The sequence below is a fragment of the Macrobrachium rosenbergii genome, chromosome 55, assembly GCF_040412425.1.
Source record: "Macrobrachium rosenbergii isolate ZJJX-2024 chromosome 55, ASM4041242v1, whole genome shotgun sequence".
Taxonomy (NCBI): Eukaryota; Metazoa; Arthropoda; class Malacostraca; order Decapoda; family Palaemonidae; genus Macrobrachium; species Macrobrachium rosenbergii.
The window spans coordinates 82,032,663-82,049,224 of record NC_089795.1 but is presented as its reverse complement, the minus strand read 5'-3'; the positions used below and the strand labels follow the sequence as shown (position 1 = coordinate 82,049,224).

The window sequence follows — 16,562 nt, the reverse complement described above, 5'->3', positions numbered from 1 at the left end:
ATAAAGATTTATAAATCTATCCAAGGTAAGGTTGTCCTCATTATCATTATATTCTCTCTGTCTCATATATATATATATATATATATATATATATATATATATATATATATATATATATATATATATATATATATATATATATATATATATATATATATATATATATATATATTATAGGTAATTCTTTATATTAGCTCCGCGCCTGTTTTTACCTTTTCAACTGGTTTTTTCTACACTTTTCGGGGTTCTGTTTGTTGTCGGCCAAATGGAATGTCCCTTCGCCGTGTTTAGTACTGGCCCGGGGGTGTTGGTTACCCATACGTTAACAAGTTATTGCACTTGCCGGACGTGATATGAACCGTTCGAAACAGACGTTCCCGTGCGCTGTCTTGTGAAGACCGCGTAATGGAAACCCCTTGTTGGATGAACTTCAGGGGTTAATTACAGGTTAATTACACCCGAGCGCCAAAAATTAAAGGTAAATTCATAATTAGCAACCAAAAAACTGTAGAAAAAGTCAAGTTATAGTGCCGTCGCCGCCGCGAAGCAACTATATAGTTCTACCTATTTATATTTACAGTATATATATACATAACATTTATATATAAGATATAAATATATATGTAATGTATATATATGTGTGCAATATCAGTGATTTGTTCGTATCACGAAAGCTAAAATTATTAGGCAAAGAACAGTGGAAATAAACAGCGGTATTACGTCAGCAGAAAATGCCCGTAGCATTAAGCCCTGACCGCTAATGATAATCATGTTCCTGTTTATCTAATTACTCGTAACGGGGTTATGCCCACTGGCGTGATTAAATTATTCGTAATTACTGCTGTCATTTCAGTACAATTACGAAAGTAATGGGTTTGTAATGCAGTATAGGCCTACGTATACTACTGGGCACCAAGTTGTGCTCCGAACTGGCTGTCTCATATTATTTCGTTCATTGGCTTTTCAGTTCAACGGGATTTTAAATCCTTAGGGGGGTTGCGCCATCAGTGCACCTCACAGGGTGCACTGTAGGCATTACTTAAGATTCTTTGCAGCATCCCTCCGGCTCCTAGCTGCAAGCCCTTTCATTCCTTTTACTATACCTCCGTTCATATTATCTTTCATCTTACTTTCCTCCCTCTTCCAACAATTTTTTCATAGTGCAACTGCAAGTCTTCCCCCTGTTGCATCTTTCAAACCTACCTACTCTCAATTTCCTTTTGAGTGCTGGATGACCTCATGGGTCCTGCAATAAGTTTATCGACAAGACTTTTTGCTGCGTTAGACACGAAGATCCACAGGAGTTGAAAGCGTTATGCGAGTGAGATCCTCTCTCTCTCTCTCTCTCTCTCTCTCTCTCTCTCTCTCTCTCTCTCTCTCTCTCTCTCTCTCTCTCTCTCTGACACGAAGATCTACAGGAGTTGAAAGCGTTATGCGAGTGAGGTTCTCTCTCTCTCTCTCTCTCTCTCTCTCTCTCTCTCTCTCTCTCTCTCTCTCTCATACTAAATTTTGTATGCTTCAACTTAGGAGCTTCGTAAAAACACCGGGAAATCGACAGATTGAGTTCGATCACAGCACTAAAAATAAAAAAAAACAGAACTTCTTTTGAAAATCTCTCTATCTCGAATCCCAGATAGGTTCAGTGACAGAGAATTCAGAACCAGCGAATCTTCTAATCAACGTCGTTTCAAAAAGTACATCGCGGAATATTCAACGGCTGAGAAAAGTTTCGAAAATACCCCTCGCGAGTATTGTCTTCACAGCGTGAAAACTTCTTTGATTTTTTAATAAAAAGTTGAATGAAACTCGAGACATTTGCATTTTAATGAACGGCCTTTTACTAGGGCTTGATGTTTCGGTTCCCCGAATCTTCTGTTGTTTACTTTTGCAAGAAGTTTTAGTAGTAGTAGCAGTAGTAGTAGTAGTCGTCTGCCTAAATCTAAATGGCATTTCTTATGATTTCTGGTACTTGGTCCCCAGCTTTCACATGGGGAAATTTGGACAGGATGGGATAAATGAGTCTCTTACATAAACACGAAGTCATGTTTTCAATGTATAAATGAATGTTAATTGGTAGCTTTAGTTAGATTGAGTTATTTGTGATAGATTCATATAAGAAGTGGAAGTAAGATAAGAAAAGTTGGGAAGAAGAAGAGAGAAAGAAATTTTGTGGACTTAGGGTAGGGATAATCTTGTCTTGAAAGATTCTCGGTGTTGAAAGCTTTTCTTTATCAGTTGCCTTAGAGGAATCCGAACGGTTTTACATATTTATTGATTTGTATTTTTCCATCTTTACCTTTATGTATTTATTTTACCTTGGAGTTTTTTTTTTCTTTTGCCAAAATATGGGATTCAGTTCTGTGAAAGCTTGTATCAGAAAGTTAATAAGTTTATGACGTGTTACATATGAGTATATACACATACACAAACTATATACGTATATGTATATATTTTATATATATACAGTAATTATGTATATAGATATATGTATGTGTGTATTTATATATACATTAATATATATATACATATACATATATGTAATATATATACAGTATATAATATATATATATATATATATATATATATATATATATATATATATATATATATATATATATATATATATATATATATATATATATATATATATATATATATATATATATATATATATATATATATATATATATATATATATATATATATATATATATATATATATATATATATATATATCAGCCTAGTCCACCAAAGAGCAGGCTCCAGGTTTGAATTTTGGGCGAGGATGGACACCTTTCTTCAACACTTATCGTGTCCATGACAAAGCAGCGAATTATTTACCTGATAGTTACACTACTGTTGTGATCGCAACAGGGTTTAAAAATAGGGGCATCAGCAGGCAACCTTATTCTGAAAAGCTTTGCTGAAAACACGATAGCTAACACATTCTGATGCCACTTCACTTGAGGGAAAAAGACGTCTTGTGTGTGTAATATATATGTAATATATATACATATATATGTATGTATATATATATATATATATATATATATATATATATATATATATATATAACACAAACACACACACAGACATATATATATATATATATATATATATATATATATATATATATATATATATGGATTATATATTACTGAACTAGAAATGGAACGTACGTGGGACCTACGTCAAAGCAAAAGTAATAAAAAACTCATTAAGGACTCTGGTACACGTCAGTCTAAATCGGGACTTGCTTTCCAAAACAAAACGCGAAACGCGCACGCGCTCTAGTAAATAAAACTGAGGTTCGTGAGACTGCAAACAAAACTTTACACTTAACTTCTCGCCTGCTTGTTCACCGTACACGCGGCGATTCCTGCATACAGAATCGCCCCCCCCCACCCGCAATTGTTCAGTTTGCCGCTACAAAAAAAGTAAATAAAATTGCACTCCGTGCATACATCAGTCTGATATTGGATAGCCTTTGTTTGCAGGCGTATTGATCTAAGCCTTTATATAAATGCTGCGTTTTCGAGAAAAGGTAATCAGTGACGCTTTCCCCGGGCAGGTATTTTGGGGACGGATAAAATAATTTAACAAATATCTTCCACGCTACATTTGCGTCTCTGTTCCCGAGCGCATAAAAGGACGTGTAATAACGTCATACAAAGCCAATAACCTCAGAGTGTTACATGTGCATGTGTGTATATATATATATATATATATATGTATATATATATATATATATATATATATATATATATATATATATATATATATATATATATATATGTTATGAATTACACATACCAGTAAACTGGAAATGGAATGTACGCAGAATCTGTTATTTATATCGCCATTAAATTTTTCCTCAAAAGGGGATGGGTGCAAAAAAAAAAAAAAAAAAACACACAAGGGTCGCTACTACATTTACCTGCTGAATTATGGATGAACGCCGGTGCTGGAAACTTCCACGAAATCTACCACCTTATACACTTACGCAGGAGGCTCATCACTCACCCCTCATCTTGCGCGCATTCTCTCGCTCCCTGTACCTTCCGTTTAAATAACTCACGCCAGCTATCCAACCGTTTCTAGTTCTTCCTCCCTACTTAAAGTTTCAGGTTGGATAGGTGGCGTGAGTTATGTAAACGGAAGGTCCAGGAAGCGAGAGAATGCGCGCAAGATAGGGGTGAGTGATGAGCATCCTGCGCAAGTTTTATAAGGTGGTAGGTTTTTGGAAGCTTCCAGCACCGGGGTTTATAAATAACAGATTCTACGTACATTCCATTTCCAGTTCACTGGTTATGTGTAATTTATAATTATATATATATATATATATATATACTATGTATATATATATATATATATATATATATATATATATATATATATATATATATATATATATATGTGTGTGTATATACATAACAAACGCACATGTAACAGTCTGGAGATTATTGGCTATTGTATGGCGCTATTACATGTTCTTTATGTATATATATATATATATATATATATATATATATATATATATATATATATATATATATATATATATATATATATATATATATATATATATATATATTACAATGAATCCCATGGCATATAAATATAAGAAGCACTCATGAGGAAAGGTTAAAGGAAAGATCGTAGACCACAGGCTTTCGTCTTTATTTCAAGACCTGATCACAGTAACAGAGAGGAGAAAAAGTACAATACTGTAACATTACATTCGTCTGGTAAAAAAAAAAATACATAAACAAAAGTAAAGTTCAACTATTCAGTTGCTAGTATTTACAAATTAGGTAAGACATCAAATAGCCCACTGGTATGAAGAGAAATTACTTATGTTGTCTTACGAGGGAAAAGGAGACGATTGTAATGTTACAGTATTGTACAGTACTACTTCTCCTTTCTGTTACTGGTATCAGGTCTTGAAATAAAGACGAAAGGTCAGGTCTACGATCTTTCCTTTAACCTTTTCCTGCATGAGAGCTTATATATATATATATATATATATATATATATATATATATATATATATATATATATATATATATATATATATATATATATATATATATATATATATATGTATTTATAAATATCCTAAGAGAAAAATTATTATACGCAGATTGTTATGTGCACGGGCGTACTGATATACTGGCAGAGGAGTTTCAAAGTGGAAAACTTGAACCTTTAGTCGATACTCAATTCAATTCGATGCTCTAAACACGGACCAGCCGCCTTCAAATCAGCGTTTAAAAGAGTATAAGAAAATCCCAAGCTCCTCTAGACCAGTATTATCTATATGCTATATTTATCCTAACAGTCTTGAAACGGTATTGACTTAAAATAAAAAGGTTGTTGAGTATTAAGAGTATGACCATACATTTATACCGTCTCGAAACGTTGTCTCTGCATTTAATAAGGTATTTGATTTGTCTCGAATTATTATCCATTAACAAAAATTATGAACATACAGAATAATCTTTCCAGCCCAAAGGAAAACTTTTCCAAAACTCTTTCCAGCCTGAAGGAAAACTTTTCCAAAACTGTATTTTCATCTGCAACGAAGAAAATGCTACTTATTTCAATGTACAAAGACAAAGTCCTTGTTTCTAAATTCCTGTCTCCCCTTAAAAAAGGTGCTGTATCTTACATAAACACAGGAAGTCCCTCTCCTCGAATTTCCGCTTCTTTACCTGATCACTCCGGCTGTATCTTGGAAGCCGGTAAACTTCTGCCTGGTATCAGACTTCGAGTGGTGTTCCAACACTCGTCCTCCCACTTAAACGGGATCAGATATTCCTCAGGGATTCCAGTTCAAGATTCGAATGACTGAAGTTCAGATCTTTCCTCGCGGAGCAGAGGGCCTTGTTTGTTTGTCTGTTTGCTATAGTCTAGTTGAGTTCTTGGCCTGCTTGTTTATGTGGTGACATCACCGCAGGGAAGTCAAGGGTGCCACGCCTCAAAAAAACTTGCATGTTGATTTACTCCGATCGTGTTTACCAGACAGCATTAGGGAAGTGACTGAGGGCATTTTAAGGGATCGTCACAGTTCTTCTTCTGATGTGTTTAGATATATCGTTTTGCTAAATTTGTAAAGTGTTTATATATTAAATATACTGTATATGAAATAGTAATGAAATGCAAATACTTCAGTATGGAAACACTTGGTTATTTCCGACTGGCAATTCGAAGCTCAACCTGAGGTTCTCTCACCTTCATGCTTCAATTTTTTTTCTTTACTTTTCATATAATGGTGTTTATCAGTCACCCGATACTATTAGATGTCGACAATACCATCTTAAGTGGAGACTTCCTTTGGCTCATAAATTTGGGTTGGGGGGCATGGGGGTGAGGGGGGTTAGGATCTGGACTCACCCCCTTGTCACGGATTAAAAAGTGAGAGGATTTGCATTAAACCTCACTGCCTGTGGGGATTCATTTTTTAAGTCAGTGTCTGACTTGTATGCAAATGCAATCAGGACATTTGAAGGCCTTTTATTTTCTAGGGTTATGGATTTTTCACATAGCATCTCCTGGAAGGAAGATTAGAAGATACACAGTGTGCAACTTACACGGTGATATAAAAATCACAATGCGTGCAGTTCTATTTAAGTCTGAGACCCTTCATACCTATAGACCCCATTCAGGTCTCAGCAAAATCAAATGGTGATGCGGAAGAATGTAAGAAAACTTTTACAGGTTAGAATCGTGACGGATTAATAACTGTTATGGGTCCGGCTTTGGTATTTTTCAGAATTACTTTTGTCCTGCTCTGCGAGAAGCACGTGAAATAGAAAAAAAAAGGAAAGGAAGAAGAAATGTTCGACGCTGTTATTGTTATCAGGAGTGGATCAGTCATGAGTCAGTCACTCTGAAGTGCTCCCATCTTATCTTGATCTGGACTTATCTTCTTTCTATTTTTCGTCTTCTATCAGTAATTCCCCCCATTTCAAATATGTCCTATCAATTCTTTTCATCTCCTGTGCTTACGTAAGTTCCTTGCCTCTCCTACCATTCTATATACCTATTATTTGCTAGTATGGTCTCTCCAAGTTACTTTTATAACTTTTCTCCAGATCTACAATTCTTAAAACCCTGATCTCTCTCTCTCTTTCTCTCTCTCTCTCTCTCTCTCTCTCTCTCTCTCTCTCTCTCTCTCTCTCTCTCTCTCTCTCTCTCTAAGGCCTGTGTACCGATAACTTTTGCCTTGCATACATTTGAATTCCAAAGAGGAGCAGGCCTACTTACATTTTTTTTTTTATAATTTAAGGTTTTTATTTTCTAATTTATTTTTGAACTAAACAAGAATGATCAAGTTGCGTTTCAGACGCCTAGGTGTATAGACAACGTTTGCATTTTGTCAAACACTCGTGTTATACATATAATATTTATTGAGTGGCAGTCATAGCTTTTGGAGAACTTCCAGTAGACTGTGATTAGTTACGTTGACTCTGTTTTCGAATACGTAAATAAACACGAATCCTCATTAGGAAGGAGTAGACTTAAAGCACTTCACGAGGCAGAAATTCACGGTGTTATCATATCTCGTTACGCTGACATTTCGAAGTGAGTAATATTCGTTTTCTCTTGACTTTGAAAAGGCGACATCTGACGCTCGTTCGTTCGTATTCACCCAGAGACGCCAGCTCATTGTGTCGGGTTCTAAATAGCATTCTCAGTCAGCTCTTCACTTAGCTAAACGAATGTCTTGTTTGTAAGGTAACAATGATTTCCAGAATGCCTCAGATGTCTCATTGAGTGACACTTTTGGAAGAGGTAAAATGGGAATGGGAATGAATGGAGGAGAGTCGTGACGTAATAAAAGGTAGTGTCCTCCTAGAGCGGAAGTTAATACCGTGCTTGATTTCAATAAGCTTGACAGCATTCCAGCTCAGGTAATTCGGGACAGGTACGAAACAAGCTTTTACTGGTATAAAGGAGAGATTTTATTTTTATGCTCCGGTTAGGAACTGAAAAATTAAATAATTTACTTTTAAAAATTTGAATAATTTATTTTAAAATGTAATTGAGTAATTTTAATAATTAAATTTAATTAAATAATTTTAATAATAAAAAATTTAATTGAATAATTTTAATAATTTAGAAAATGTAATTAATTTTAATAATTAAGAAATATTAAACAGTTTGAATAATTAAAGCTTTTGGATAATTTCGCACGTTCCTTTTCTAAATTTCTGATACAAATACAAAGATTAAGGTTCCCGAAATTCTCGATAATTGTAACGGGATTTTGATAAACAAGTGTAGTTCTCAGCCAGTGTATTTGGTTGACTCTTAATTTGGCGTTTGATCTGTATCAAGCACCATCCTTAAGATCGCCATTCATATTGGATTTAAAGACATCTGTAAGGAAGCAAATTAAATCCAATATATATACGAATAAAAAAAAAGATAGTTAATAAAAAGAAAGAAAGAAAAAATTTAAAAAAGAAATCCGACAAACGTTTTTGGAAGAACCGACATATTCTCGTTAACAAGCTTAGTTTTGCGGAGAGGGGAAACTCCATCTCGTGCTTTAGCGATAATGAACTTTTCCGAGAGGGAAAAGACGCAGAGAACTGCACCGCAAAACAAGCTAGGAGGGATAAGCGTGCAATCAAAAAGGGATTTGAAAGAATTATATATCAAGGCAGTATTACAGTGAGTATACGTTGATGCCTCTCTCTCTCTCTCTCTCTCTCTCTCTCTCTCTCTCTCTCTCTCTCTCTCTCTCTCTCTCTCTTCCTTTAAAAAAGTCCTACTACTGTACTTGAGAGTTGCACTTTTACCCCCTCCCTTCTCTCTCTCTCTCTCTCTCTCTCTCTCTCTCTCTCTCTCTCTCTCTCTCTCTCTCTCTCTCTCTCTTAAAAAATCCTACTACTGTACTTGCAATTAGAGTCTCTCTCTCTCTCTCTCTCTCTCTCTCTCTCTCTCTCTCTCTCTCTCTCTCTCTCTCTCTCTCTCTCAGCATGAGAGTTGTCAACTTACTAAGTACTACTGACGGAGGAAGACAAAAATCATTGACATCGTATATAAAAATCATATTATATATATATATATATATATATATATATATATATATATATATATATATATATATACATATATGTATGTGTGTGTTTGAGGGTGTGTGTATTTAAATCAGACATATTCGAAAAGTGCAAAATTCCAACATAATATTCCACGTCCTGTGAAAATATCATCCTTTATGAATGGAGATGCTGACGGTATTACTCTTGTACCTGATATCTTGGAAATGTTTTGGGAGAAAACTTTTTTTTTGGGATCATCCCCTGAGATTTGTTCAGGCATTCGGATGAATGAGCAGTGAATGATGAATTAGGAAGTTATGGCAAGGAGTCATTACATAACGGTAATGCGGTGAGTAGTTTCTGTCGTAGGAGCTTCCCAGTAATTTTTCAACAATTCTGTGTGGTAATAATAATAATAATAATAATAATAATAATAATAATAATAATAATAATAATAATAATAACAGATATATGAATAGAAAGACAAAAAGGTTTTATTTTTGTTGTAACTAAAATATGTAAAATAGCTTATAATAAACACTTAACCAGTAATGTGAATATTTATCATGTTAATATACTAAGGTGACTTCAGTGATATCAAATACAGTCCGGTCGATTCTAAATATTTCTTACATAAATTTCTGATATCTCATCAGGCATTTGGGTATATTGATGTCAGAAATTGACCATGATTACAACTGGTTGTGACATTGCTAATATAGGAGGACGGGTATCTTACTATTGGCCTTTGTGTTTATATAGCCAGAGAATTCGTCTCTACAAAATGCCTAAAAGATTTCACTGTATAAAAAAGTAGTTCCATATACTGGCTTATGAATGCTGTCTCTAAATATATTAAACTTAATGGACTTCAGTTAATGCGTTCTGTTCGGTTGCATCTATCAATATTCTATATGAAATATAGTTCTACAACCGGTCGCTGGAAAATGCTAGGCTTGCTTTAATCCATTCAGCATGGAACATGATAAACGAGTGTATAATTCAAATTAAAGTAGAGTGGTTGATGACTGTAATGGAGCCCAGGGACCCTGGTTTTCCAGGGAGACCTGCTCACGCCCTTCTCGTAGAATCCTGGAAGAAACAGAGTAAGTACTCTTTGTCCAAAGTGCCTTCCACTCATTGTAAAGTGGTATATGCTTCTTTTATTTTTGTAAGCATGTGTTTAAATGGGTTTCCAACGACAAAACTGGCTTAAAAGGAGCAAAACTGGACGAACTTCCTGATCATATGAATTCAAGCTTGGAGAGTCCATTAAGCCAAAAATTGGTCAATTTTATTTTTGGGGTTTGTTGGACTATTTAGTTTTCTGTAAAAGAAAACTATTGTGCCGGCTTTGTCTGTCCGTCCGCACTTTCTTCTGTCGCACTTTTTCTGTCCGTCCTCAGATCTGGAAAACCACTCAGGCTAGAGGGCTGCAAATTGGTATGTTGATCGTCCACCCTGCAATCGTCAACATACCAAATTGCGGCCCTCTAGCCTCAGTAGTTTTTATTTTATTTAAGGTTAAAGTTAGCCATAATCGTGCTTCTGGCAACGATATAGGATAGGCCACCACAGGGCCGTGGTTTAAGTTTCATGAACCGCGGCTCATACAGCATTATACCGAAACCTGCGGAAGATGGGTCTATTTCCGTTGACCTTGATTATACGCTGTAGCGGCTGTACAGAAAACTTCGGCGCATTTTGTACTTGCTTCTTATTTTTTTTAGGGTAGAATAACCTGTTATGTCCGTATTTCCTCTCTCTCTCTCTCTCTCTCTCTCTCTCTCTCTCTCTCTCTCTCTCTCTCTCTACTCGTCTGTCTGTCCGTCTTAATGTTTAGTTTCCAACCCGATAATAGCTGCCAGTGACAAAGTTGCCAGTTTCAGAAATTGCCGACTTTTCCTCCTTTTGTCCCCCCGCCCCCTTCTGTGTCTCTCTGTGTCTGTGTAGTCTCCAGCTCAATAGTAATTTTCTAATGACAAAAATGATTGCCATTTTTAACATTGCCGATTTGCCCTCCTTTTGGTCTCTCTCTCTCTCTCTCCAGGGGAAGTTCCTCGCTGGGTGAGCAGCTTCCGTTCTCAACTACCATTCTGTTGGTCGTGAGTTCGAATCTCCGACCGGCCAGTGAAGAACAAGAGGAATTTGTTTCTGGTGATAGAAATTCATTTCTCGCTATAATGTGGTTCGGATTCCACAATAAGCTGTAGGTCCCGTTGCTAGGTAACCAATTGGTTCTTAGCCACGTAAAAATAAATCTAATCCTTCGGGCCAGCCCTAGGAGAGCTGTTAATCAGCTGAGTGGTCTGGTTAAACTAAGAGATACTTATTCTCTCCAGGGGATTGCGGAGGGAATCTTTGGTCCCTGGTGTTGCAGAGGTCGCTCTGGTGCTCCCAATAGAAGCTCATAGCCCCAGTTTTACAAAGTGAGCCTCTTTGCGTGCTTAATTTTGGTTATCTCGAATCCCAAGGCCTCTGGATTTCACTTTCATGCCCCCGTGTGGGCAGGCCAAATCAATCCTTGTGGGCTTGAACTGTTCAAGTAATTTCTGTCTGGATCGACGCTATCAGTACTTCTCGAAACTCGTGTATCTCTATAGACCTTGTTCGTACTCTTCATCTGCGGAGATAAGTTCGTCTAGCGAGCTGGTATTCGCTGAATGGTGTAACTTCTTCGCCGTCTTTATTTCGAAAGCACTGACAGTTAACAGGGTCTGTTTTGCTATTCTTGTATTATTATATTCTAAGTGGCTACGAATACGAGGCCGTATGATGTGTTACAACGTCTGCTGGTACGTACAGCGCATGCGCCCTGTTAATTGTCAGTGCTTTCGAAATAAAGACGTCGTAGAAGCTACACCATTCAGCGGATGCTAGCTCGCTAGACGAGCTTATCTCCGCAGATAAAGAGTACGAACAAGGTCTAGAGAGATACACGAATTCCGAGAGCTACTGTAAGCGTCGATCCAGGCAGAAATTACATGAACAGTTCAGGCCAACAAGGATTGATTTGGTCTGCATACACGGGATTTCCTTTACGTCCTCTTACCTTCTTTTCTTGTCAGTTTATCATTCTGAATCCAGAAATTCGCCTTTTATGGTAAGTGATTCACCCCTTCTTTTCTTAGAAGAGTTTGCCTTTAATAGTTAAGGCAAGTGGTCTCTCAGTTTGACACCATGGTCAACTAGCGTGTGCCTTTTTATCGTTGCTGAATGTCACAACATCTTTTAACAAGTCTGAGTTTGCTTCTTTTATTTCATGTACTGTATTTCCTGTGTGGCTCATAAGAACAATCTCTCTCTCTCTCTCTCTCTCTCTCTCTCTCTCTCTCTCTCTCTCTCTCTCTCTCTCTCTCTCTCTCTCTCTCTCTCTCTCCCCGGATACTACTTTGATTAGGCCGTACAGTGAACATAAATTCACAGAAAAATAGAGATTGCGTGTATGATTCAAGATAAAATTGTTCATTAAACAAAAAAATAGCTTTCGGCTTTTTAGCACAATAATAAAATTCCGGAGAAGTTTAATATTTACAGTTTTCATTGTTTCATCACTGCAGTTTTCAAAATGTTTTGCTCTACAACGGACATTTATGGTACAGTTTATTTAGAAAAAGTTGTGAGGTGTATGAGAATATCTTTTAATTCCACCCATTTCAACCTTTTCAGTGACAATCTTGCCCCGTAGATAGGTAGTGCCATCGGTGCATCTCAAGCGGTGCACTGTAGGCATTACTTGAGGTTCTTCGTAGCGTCCCTTCGGCCCCTAGCTGCAGCCCCATTTATTCATTTTACTATACCTCTGTTCACATTCTTTCCTCCAACTTACTTTCCACTCTCTCCCAACAATTGTTTCTCAGTGCAGCTACGAAGTTGTCTTCTTGTCACACCTTGAAAACCTTTGTGCTCTCATTTTCCGTTTCAGCGCCTTTGGCCTAAAGTTTGTATTTCATTCCATTCCATTCTTGCCAAAGAAAGCCAAGTGATTACCCCGCTACACAAATTTCGTTAGTTTAAAAACTTTAAACTTTTACCTTTCTTTATTGTGTTTTTTGAAGAGGCCTTCACATGTGGGAACTCAAAGACGTTCATATAAATGCTCAACTTTCTGTGGGAATTTGTAGAATCTAAATTCCCTAACTTCTGTAGCTTTCAAATCTTCCTGAGAATTTCACTTTGTTACAACAATGCTTATGGAAATTTCAGACCCAAACGTGGGGAGGGGTTTTCACATATAATTGGTTTGTCAGGTTAAATATTTTGTGGAAAGTAACAAGAAAGGCTTTTAGATATTTGTTGCTATCTTAAATGTATCAAAGGCTTAAATGTCAGGGGTCTCGTATCGGTAGTTTGAAAATTTTTTAGTCAATTACTTAAACTAGGAATGAATAAGGGGAAAGAAAAAAAATATAAAAAACTTGAGAAACAAAAGTTTTTAGTTAAGCTTTACGAGGCTTCTCATATGGGGATGTTCTCCAATTAACGAAGCTTCTCTATATGGGGATGTTCTCCAATTTATCCAACTTCTTCAAACAGCAAAAAGGTTGAAATTTTCAACTGCAGATGTTATAAAACGAGTGCAAGAGTTGGTAATCAAGAAAACAGTCTTGTGAGCACTTGCTCCAGAGAAGGAAAAAATAGTCTTAATATAGTCGTTGATTACCAGAGTATTTTACCTCCATGTTCTTTGGGTTTTCTTTGCACAGTAATCTCAAAGGACATCTCGCCTTGTGAATAAAGGAATGGCTCCATTCTATGAGCTACTTTCTTGGGTAGGGACACAAATATGAACGGGATTTATGTAAGAGCGCGTTCGTATTTGTTATATTCATTGCATTCTAGGAATATACTGTATATATATATATATATATATATATATATATATATATATATAGATAGATAGATTGTGTGTATATATATTATATATACGTGAATATATATATATGTTATTTCCCTTAGATGGGGTGGTCCACGTATGACCATTCTGTTACTCAACATGTACAGTAGATCTTTGAGATCGTTAGCTTTACGTCTCTCATATCCGACTGCAGCCACTGCATTCAAGTGACCACCAAGTACATACAGTAATCCATAGCTAAATAAGGCAAGACTGCTACCGATACAGTATTATATATATATACATTATGTATAATATATATATATATATAAACTGTATATATAAACATACACACACATATATATACATACATATATACATAAACCCTCCCGTATTCTTTGTTGTATCTCGCTCTCACCCGCACTCACTCAGGGCTCCAGCCACCCCGACTTACAGTAATACTTTCCAAGGAAGTTTAGAGAATATATGAGGTCCACACCGTCAACAGAAGAACTGATCTGGCAAAGAATGTTGAAATTCTACGGAAAAGTCAAAATTACTCTCTGGGAGAGAAAAAAAATTGTATCCAAGGAATTTCATATAACGCTTCTTTTAAAGTCAAGGTGTGGAATTCGGGCGCTGGATTCTTTGGAGGGAGAGAATATATATTGCTAGGGGCTGCCTTGCATCGCCGATTGCTTATTGTTAAGTTTTGAGAGTTTTATTCACTTGTATTCGTTGGAACTTTTACATAATGTACGTAATATATTTAGAAATGAATTTTATTTTCTTTGTGTTGTTATCCTTAGATATAAGAGATCCACCTGACATGTATAATTATATATATATATATATATATATATATATATATATATATATATATATATATATATATATATATCATACATACATACATACAATATATCATGTGTGCATTTGAGCTTGATGATTTGAGATTGTAAGATGTCACCCCTTCTAACATTTATATAAACGAATAAAAATTAACAAGTATACAGTTTGCTGGTCTCAAGTATTTCATGCTGTCTCTATTTTTATTCTGCGATAAATAATATCTTATTACAGTGTGATTTTCTATAGATTGTGATGAAACGTTGACAAAATAAACGATCTGTTATAAAGATGGGCCTAAGAGAATTTTCCATGTTTTCCTAGCCAAAGTAATAAAGCCCTCAGAACTAACAAATCACTATTAAATGATTATCTGTCTTTGTTCCCATTCCATCTGAGCCAAGAACTTCCAGCTCACTCCTTTTATAATGCTAATTAGCTTTTCTTTAATTACATTTTTATGAACCATTCCTTAGATGCAGTCTCTGTAAGTGACATATCGTTATTCTCAATAATTAACAGATTTCCCACTTTTAGAGTGGAAAATTAAATTTAGGCTTCTGATTTCTCTCTTTTTTTTGCGAGTTGTAGTTACTTGTAAAATTTGTGTAATTTTGTTTCTCCTGGAGATAGATTTACGCACAGAATTTCCTGAAGAAATAGATTTTTTCCTTGGCGAGTGCTCGCTCTGAAAGAAACGATTCTTATATTTGATTCCGAATGTTGTTATACATCGTTAAAAATAAAGTTTCAAGGAAGCTGAATTCTCAGTACCATTTACAAAATCGACTAATTCCAAGAAAGTGACGTCCTGTTCGTGAACTTGATAGACATTAAGAATCTATTTACGAGGCGCAGCTTTAAGTAAACCAAACACATTATGGTAATTGTTACCTTGGTGCTCAAGCAAAACAAATGTAGATGGTAAGTGTACGTACTTTAAAAAGTACATGGACGGCCATATATTCAACCAAACGTCTGGTTGTTAAAAGCATCGTCCCATATAAAATACTATAACATTAAAAATAATTTTGTAAATTGCTAGGCAGAGTCAGCATCATGAAAAGACAACCAAACATCTAAATATGCTTTTAAGAAACACTAAAAACCACAGTTACCGAAAGTATCACAAATCAGTCATTCCCACAGCCTCCCTCCTAAAAAAAAAATAAAAAATAAAAAAAAACGAATATTCAGAGTTGTCCGTCTGGAATTAAAACAATAATGGTCTTTGCGAACGACGAAAGCTCCAGTAATTCCTGCTTCCCTGGTGAGACTGATGACTCTGTCGGGAAGTTAAACTAATTTAGACTAAACTTTTATTTTCCCTTTGGGATGCAATCCGCCAGTATAGAATTAAACGTGTTATTTCTGGGAGGGTATCGAAGAAGGCGTTTCTTACCTTTTTTGTGTCAGCTACAGGTCCCCAAAGGCGGGTGGTGCACTGTCGGCATTACGTAAGGTTCTTTGCGGCCTCCCTTCGGCCCCTAGCTGCAACCGCTTTCATTCCATTTACTGTACCACCGTTCTTATTCTCTTTCTTCCGTCTTATTTTCCACCCTCTCATAACAGTTGATTCATGGTGAAACTGCGAGGTTTTCTTCCTATTGCACCTTCAAGACCTTTGTGCTCTCATTTTTCCTTAGTGTTTAATAACCTCATAGGTATGCAACTTATATACACAAACACATGCATATAGACAAAGGTAAATAAATGGTACCTTACGCAGGTAATCTCAATTTTAGCTTGAAATCTTCAGTAAGACTCCAAAAATTGATCAAGAATTACCTTTGAGAAAGAATTCTGTATATGGTTATTATTAA

At 35.8% G+C, this 16,562-nt stretch overlaps 1 long non-coding RNA gene across 1 annotated transcript in view; it reads left to right on the top strand.

Moving 5' to 3' along the window:
- LOC136835517 (uncharacterized) overlaps positions 1-16,562 on the top strand; it is a 73,014-nt gene that overhangs the window by 22,082 nt on the left and 34,370 nt on the right. The gene's annotated exons all lie outside the window — the stretch shown is intronic.